This window comes from Colius striatus, chromosome 10 (assembly GCF_028858725.1).
Source record: "Colius striatus isolate bColStr4 chromosome 10, bColStr4.1.hap1, whole genome shotgun sequence".
Classification (NCBI taxonomy): Eukaryota; Metazoa; Chordata; class Aves; order Coliiformes; family Coliidae; genus Colius; species Colius striatus.
In genome coordinates, this window is record NC_084768.1 from 6613 (window position 1) to 14422 (window position 7810).

Consider the following 7810-nt stretch of genomic DNA (forward strand, 5'->3'; position numbering starts at 1 on the left):
GGTGTCGTCTAATGAGGGGGTGTGTTTGAGGTGTGGTGGGTCAGGGGTAGTGGAGGAGTTGGGGTTGTGTTTGTTGGTGGGGTTAGTGATTAATTGTTCATGTGAGTGGATTAGTAATTAGGAGCAGGTGTGGAGGTATATAGTGTATAAAAAGAAGAAAAATAATAAGTCTGGTGCAGCAGAAAATGGCCCAAAAAAATTCTCTGGGAGTAATTCTTTTTTTTTAATTTTTTTTTTTTCGTTTTTACTCCCAGAGAGGGGCCATTTTCTGCTGCTTTTAATTTAAATGTAATTTTTAAATTTAAAAGTTCTGTTGAAATCAACAGAACAAAGTGAGAAACAGAAAAAAAGAGGAAGAGAAACAGAAAAAAAGGAAGAGAAACAGAAAAAAGGGGAAGAGAAACAGAAAAAAGGGGAAGAGAAACAGAAAAAAGGGGAAGAGAAACAGAAAAAAGGGGAAGAGAAACAGAAAAAAGGGGAAGAGAAACAGAAAAAAGAGGAAGAGAAACAGAAAAAAGGGGAAGAGAAACAGAAAAAAGGGGAAGAGAAACAGAAAAAAGGGGAAGAGAACTAAGAGAAACAAAGAGAAACAGAGAAAACAGATTGAGACAGAAAGAGAGAGAAAAGAGACTAAGTCAGATAAACTGAGAAAAGATTAAGAGACTGGGATGGAAAAAAAAGAGGGAAAAGAGATTAAGTGACACAGAAATATAGAAAATATACTAAGATATAGAGGGAGAGAAAAGAGACTACAGTCAGACAGGGAGAGAGAGAAAGAGAAAAGACTAAGACAAACAGAAAAGGAAATAAGAGACCGGGACAGACAGAGTGACAGAAAGACAAACACAAAACCACATTGGACGATACACAGACACAATAGGTCTCTCGGACACCACAAAAACACAGACGGCACATTGCAAAGGGGAACATTTCAAATAAGAGACTCAGACGCCAATAAAAGACTCAGACGCCAATAAACACGGCACACGACGGAGCAAAACCGCCTTTATTCCCGCTGCCCCGAGTCATCTTTATTGAAACTTTTATTATAGCCGGTTCCTTTTACCAAGACCGATACAGAGACTGCAAATGCAATACAGGGGGTGCAAATCTCGTTACAGGGAGCGCAAATCCAGAACTGCATCTACATTTTTAAAAGGTTACAGACAGTTTACATGTATCTATCAACAGTCCATTGTACAACTGCCTCCCTAGCAATTGACAACACGTGCCGGTCTTTATATTACCCTTGATGCTTCTTTCCTTCTTCAAAGACCATATCGCCTGCAAATCCATCTCTGGGATGAAGATGCCCCGTCGCCCCTGGACTCTGGAAGTTCTCCGTTTCCATACCTCTGCAGGGAAACAAAAGTGGAGTGATATTACTACCTCGGAAGTGACAACACCCACAGCAAAAGCTTTTGGTTCCTAGAAATTGTGCCGACTCCCTTCAATATCTGCTCCTGCTCAATTCTACGTCTTGCTACCGACGCCCACGGCCGGTTCCACCAGCTGGCCTCCCGAGTCGGCTTCCCTCTAAAAATACACCTGCCAGGAAAATGCTCCTCGGGAACGGCGTTCCCGGAGGAGTGGAGAATCCGTGGCCCTGCCTGACGAAAACCCCGGCCCCTGGTCGCTCCGAGCCCAAACTTTGGCGATGATCGTCGCCTCGCAGAGCGACCGGGACCGAGGAAAAAAAACCCCAGCCGGAGGGAAAAAAAAAAAACCCCCCGGCTGGGGATTTTTTATTCTATTAAAAATGTAGAAATTGAAAAACCTGAAAAAGAAACAATTTCAAATTGCAATTCAAACCTCATAATCCTCTCCCCTCCACCCCACCGAACCCTGCCTCCGCTCCACCATCCTCCCGCCCACCCGCAACGATGGCGCCTCAAAGCTACGTCGCTCCCCAGAAACATCCTTTGCGAGGGCCTCGAAGGGGGCCCTGCCTGCCAAAGCTTGGCTGCAAACATCACCTCAAGTGAGCCACAACTAAGACAACTACATACAGGGTAAGAGAAAACAAACCCCACCCAAGAGCAGCCTCATTACTATAGGTTTCATCGTACACACCCTAAAGACAAAAACAAGGCACAGTTCTGCCACACCGACACCTAAACATTCTACCGACTAGACCCTTCTCCCACAGCCTTGATGATAGACAGCTCCATCTGAGGCCAAAGCGTCGCGCCTCAAAGTAATAACCGAGTGACACGCTGCTTCACATCGACCCCCGGAACCCTTGGCTTTGCTTCGATTCTGAGAAACTTGACACGAGCGATCTCCCTGGGAATCCCGACCGGCCCCTGACCCTGACCTCGCTCTCTGCTTTACCCTACACGCTCGGGCAGAGTGGCTCCGCTCCACACCCGTGGGCAAACACCGACACCGCGTGAAAGAACACATACACAACATAAAGACAAGAGGGAACTCGGCTCAGAGATGCCCCGGCCACAGATGATGTTGACCGGCAAGACCTACAGGATGCTACATTGAAGGGAGAAGGCTCTATAGTGGCCTGCCTAAAGAGGGCAGATGTAACAGACCGGGCCTGCGCCAGAGGAACGCCCCGGACCCGAGATCCTGAGGACGTGAGGAAGAAGTCTGAGTCCGTGCAAAGGGATGGCTGAAGAGCGGAGCCGCCGATGCGGCCAGAAGTGGTACCGCAGAAGAGTACGGTTGGAAATCTTCCAAGGTACGAGATGGATCTACGCTTAAGGATGGCGACGCCAGAAGAGCTCGATTCACGCTGCATCGGTGCATACAGTGTTCGAGACCCTGAGGATGCTGCCCGAGATCCAGACCTTGCCGCCAAAGAGCAAAGAGCGATGAATGAGGAAGCCCGAGGAAGTGGATGTGGGGAACACAGACGACACGAGACGACGCAGAGGCTGGAGTCACTCTGCCCGGTACATGCTGCCAAAAAGAACTAACTGTCTCCCTTTCCTTAACTGGTGGGGACTGGCTATGGAACATTACTCTCCTCTACACGACCTTTGAAACACCTCACTGTGGCTTGCAACCTTGTTCCCTCCTCCCTGCCCCAACACAGCATTGTCCCTGTATTTAACTAGCAAGCACAATAGAAACTTGAAAACACAGCAAAAAAAAAAGTCGCTACTGAAGCCCAAGACCATACTCACTCCACAAAGCCCCAGCCATGCCCCAAAGCCAAAAGCCCCAGCCACGCCCCAAAGCCAAAAGCCCTGAAAGCCAAAACTCCAAAGTCCAGGCACTACACAAAACCCCTCCCTATAACTCCTACCTTCGTCCCCTCCTCCCAGTCCCAGCACAACATGATCCCGGTACTTAACTTGCAGAGAGCCACAGGTCCGATTCAAAAAGTTCTGTCGGGTGCTACTGCGATACCACGCTCTGTCCACATGACAACAGCACTGACGGGCTCTGCTTGCCCCTTGTGTTATTATTTGGAGAACAGCTTCTGTCTCTGGAAATAGAACAAAACAAGTCACCCAGATGCAAAACCAAGTCACTGAGCAAAACCCCCAAAAGCTCACCTGCTATACAAAGCCCCAACTCACTCGGTAGCCAGAGCCCCAACACCCACGTGTCAAAAGCGAACTGACATACACTCAGTGCTGCTCCACCTGCCCTTGACTCTACACCCCCAGGCAGAGTGGCTCTACGATAAACACACACATATAAACACCAACACCACACAGAACACACACAACACAACACAGAAGTGAGGAGACTCGGTCACACGATGTTGGGACTGGAGATGCCCTAAAGACCTACGGGGCTGTGACAAAGAAGCGAGGCTCCATGGCAGCCACGCAAAGAGGCTGAGGGAACAGCCCAGGATCAGGACTGGGATGATGGATGCACAAGAAGCCTGACCGTGAGTCCCAGAGAATGTAGCAATGAAGGGAATGAGAACAAATCTCAGAACAGGGATGCCTACTGAGAAGAGTTGCTGACGCAGCCTGGAACGCTGCACCGTGGAAAACGACCGACAAAGAATTTCAAGGTGTGAAGGCGATCCACAGTTTAAGCTTCTTATGCAAGAAAAGTGGCACTGATGGGCACCGGAATGAGGAGGTTTGTTCTTTGAGACCTCAAGGAAAGTGGCCGAGTCATGTGCCGTGTGCCTCAAGTGCAAAAAAAGACTTTGGGACTCGAGGAAATCCTGAGATGTGAAGGACAGACAACACAACAACCCACACAGACGCTGGAGCCACTCTGCCTGCCACACGCTGCCCTTGTCCTGAGAAGTAACTTCCTTTCCTTGCCTAATGGGGACTGGCTACGGAACATTCCTCTACACAACCTTTATAACTGCTCCCTGTGACTCTCGACCTTATCCCCTCCTCCCAGCCCCAACACAGAATTGTCCTTAACTGCCAAAGCCCAAAGGCAAACTGACTGAGCCAAAGCCCAAAGTCACACTCACAAAATAGAACCCCAAAAGTCCAGTCCCTACACAAAACCCTTAAGTCAAAACCACACTCGCATAACAAACCCACTAAGTCAAAAACCACACTCGCTCAACAAAATACCACAGCCAAAACCCAAAAGGCCCATTCACCAAAGAGAACCCCAAAGCCAAAAGCCGACTCGCTCAACAAAACACCAAAGGAAAAACCACATTATTTTAACAAAACCCCTAAGCCAAAACCCAAAAAATCCACTCAACTAAACACAATCCCAAAGCCCAAGGTCAAAACCACACTCACTACACAAAACCCTGGAAAGTCAAAACCCCTGACAGCCCAGGCACTACACAAAACCCCTGACAGCCAAAACGCCAAAGCCCATGAGCTACACAAAACCTCTGAAAGCCACAACTCCAAAGCCCAGTCGCTACACAAAACCCCTGAAAGCCAAAACCCAGAAGCCCAGGCACTACACAAAACCCCTCCCTGTAACTCTTAACTTTATCCCCTCCCCCCGGCCCCAGTATGGCATTATCCCAGTACTTAACTTGTGCAGAGCCGCAGGTCTGATTCCAAAAGCGGTGTCGGGTGCTGCTGCGATGCGCTGCTCCTGAGCTGCAGTACTGCACTGTGTCCACATGACGGCAGCACCGAGGCGCTTTGCTTGCCCCTCATGGTGTTGTTCTGAACACAGCTTCTGTCTTGGGAAATAGAACAGAACAAGTCACCCAGATGCAAAGCCCAGTCACACCCCAAAAAGGCCACACCCCAAAAAGGCCACACCCCAAAAAGGCCACACCCCAAAAAGGCCACACCCCAAAAAGGCCACACCCCAAAAAGGCCACACCCCAAAACCCAAAAACTCCACTCGGTAAACAAAACCCCAAAGCCCATGTGGCACAAGTAAAGTGACGTACACTCAGTGCTCCTCCATCTGCTCGACTCTACACCCCCGGGCAGAGGGGCTCTAAGGTAAACACACACACAAACACCGACACCACACAGAACACAGACAACATGACACAAAAGTGAGAAGACTCGGCGACACGATTCCTGGACCGGGGATATCCTCAAGCACAGAGACCTACGGGGCTGTGACAAAGAAGCGAGGCTCCACGGCAGCCACGCAAAGAGGCTGAGGGAACAGCCCGGGATGAGAAGTAACTGTGAAGACTGGGATGATGGATGCGCAAGAAGCCTGATTGTGAGTCCTAGAGAATGCGGCGATGAAGAGAATGAGACCAAATCTCAGAACAGGGATGCCTACTGAGAAGAGCTGCTGACGCAGCCTGGAACATCGTACCGGAGAAAACAACTGACGGAGAACTGCAAGATGTGAAGCCGATCCACAGTTTAAGTTCCTTATGCAAGAAAAGCGGCACCTGACCGGCACTGAATCATGAGGTCTGTTCTTCGAGACCTCAGGGAAGGTGCTCAAGACACGTGCCGAGGTCCTCAAGTGCAAAGAAGACTTTGAGACTCGAGGAAATCCTGAGATGGAAAGGACAGACAACACGACAACCCACACAGCAGCTGGAACCGCCCTGCCCGGCACATCCTGACTGCCTCTTAAAACCTAACCCTAACTCTTCCCTTGCCTAAAGGAGAGGGTTCCCAAACAATCTCTCTCCACTGCTACCCTTAAAACCCCATCCTGCAATTCTCAACATCACCTCCCCCTCCTTGCCCCTCCCCAACCCTTTCGCTCAACTTAACTTGCGTGATGCTCTGAAGTCCATCTCTGTGGAAATTACATCGCTCACTGAGGCCTTTCTTTGGGTGCCGTGTTCTTCCTGGGGGTCGGCAACCTGATCAAAAGAAACCCCACAAATAGGGCAAATGGTGAGCATCGCATCAGCCTACACCGACCTCCGCTCTGACAACCACTCCCTCCAAAGGCAGAGGTGTTCCGCTCACCCTGCTCCTTCCGGAGTCCGACACGGCTGTCGTCATCCCTTAGGCGCCGGAGATTCAAAGACAGAAAATAACTGTGGTGCTTCTTCGAATGCACCGGCCCTGACACCCTCGTCGCTACCAGCCAGGCTCACTGCAAATGCTCCAAAGGCTGCCCTCATGGCCCCTGAAAAACAAGAAAAACAATTCACTGCCTTGCAGCAAGACAGCTTTAAACACCATCAGGGATCACACGTGCCTCACCTTTTCAGTCTCCTCCTCAGTGTGTGGCTTCACACTTCCAGGCATCTTATGGCACCTGCGAAAAGATACAAACAAGAAACTAGAACACATGATGAGATACTGAACAAACCCACAGGGATCCCCAGCTCTGGCTCCTTTACCTTAGCCTCTAGCCCTCCACGTGGGTCATTCCATCCTGCTGCGTCACGCTGAGGGTCCTCCTGCGAGACACAAACGAGGAAATCTGGTAACTTCATCACCGATAGCCCCTAAAAACAGTTGCTTTAGCCTCTGATCTCTGCTGACCTGGCCGAGTCCTCTCCGATGCCCATGTCCTGCCTCCATCGTGCCTTCGAACCCTCAAAACAGAACGCAAAACACAGCATCATGTAGCGGTACATCTGCCCATCACGCTCTTGCCTCTCACCTCACATCATCGCTAACCTTCTCTTGGCGATCCGCTCCGTCCTCAGGTCGCTCTCTGGGATGCGGCTTGTGTCCCCTGCGTCTGCGAAGACAGATAGAAAACAAGTCACCCAGAGGCACAACCACAGACAAACACTTTCAGAGCTCAACACTCTACAAAGCTGTTCAGAATTCAACTCCAGGCTGGCATTAGAGCAAATCCCTAACGCTGGGCCTCACGTCCCCCGGGCAGAGCGGCTCCGAGCCAGACACCCACTTGCTGAGACCGACACTGCAGGGAAGATGGACACTGACATACAAATAGGAGACGAGTCCCGGTGACAGAACGCCAAACTGGAAATGCCATTGAGCAAAAAGGCTCGTGGGGCCAAGATGCTGAAGCCAGAGGATCCTGGAGCAGCCCCACACAGGGGCAAAGGTAATGGCCTGGGATGAGAAGTTCCTGTCCAGACAGATGATGGATGCATAAGAAGTCTGGCTTCAAGGCTGAGAAAGTCACAGATGAAGGGAACTAGACTCTGTGTGGAAAAGGATGACGCGAGAACGCAGCAGCTGATGTCGTGGAATGGGACCGATAGAAAACTTCAAGATGTGACACCGATCCATGGTTTCTGATGCCAGAAAAGCGGCGGCGGATCGCCACCGGAATGGTGAGAACGACGATGAGAGACGCCCGAGTCACGTGCCATGCTCCTTGAACACAAGGAGGATTTCAGGACCTGAGGAAGTTCTGAGACACAGAAAACAGACTACAGGACAACACACACACAGAGGCTGCAGCCGCCCTGCCCGGCCTATGTTAGCTGTCTCCTAAAAGCGCACCCTAGCCCTTCCCTTTCCCAAAGCAGATG

General features: G+C 50.4%; 1 long non-coding RNA gene across 1 annotated transcript; it reads right to left on the bottom strand.

The window, feature by feature from the left end:
- Positions 1 to 6162: 6162 nt before the first annotated feature.
- LOC133626199 (uncharacterized) lies at positions 6163 to 6757 on the bottom strand. Its single transcript, XR_009819338.1, has 4 exons — positions 6695 to 6757; positions 6555 to 6609; positions 6315 to 6477; positions 6163 to 6205 (listed from the first exon to the last, which is right to left on the bottom strand). It is a non-coding gene; the product is annotated as an uncharacterized LOC133626199 (long non-coding RNA).
- Positions 6758 to 7810: the final 1053 nt, after the last annotated feature.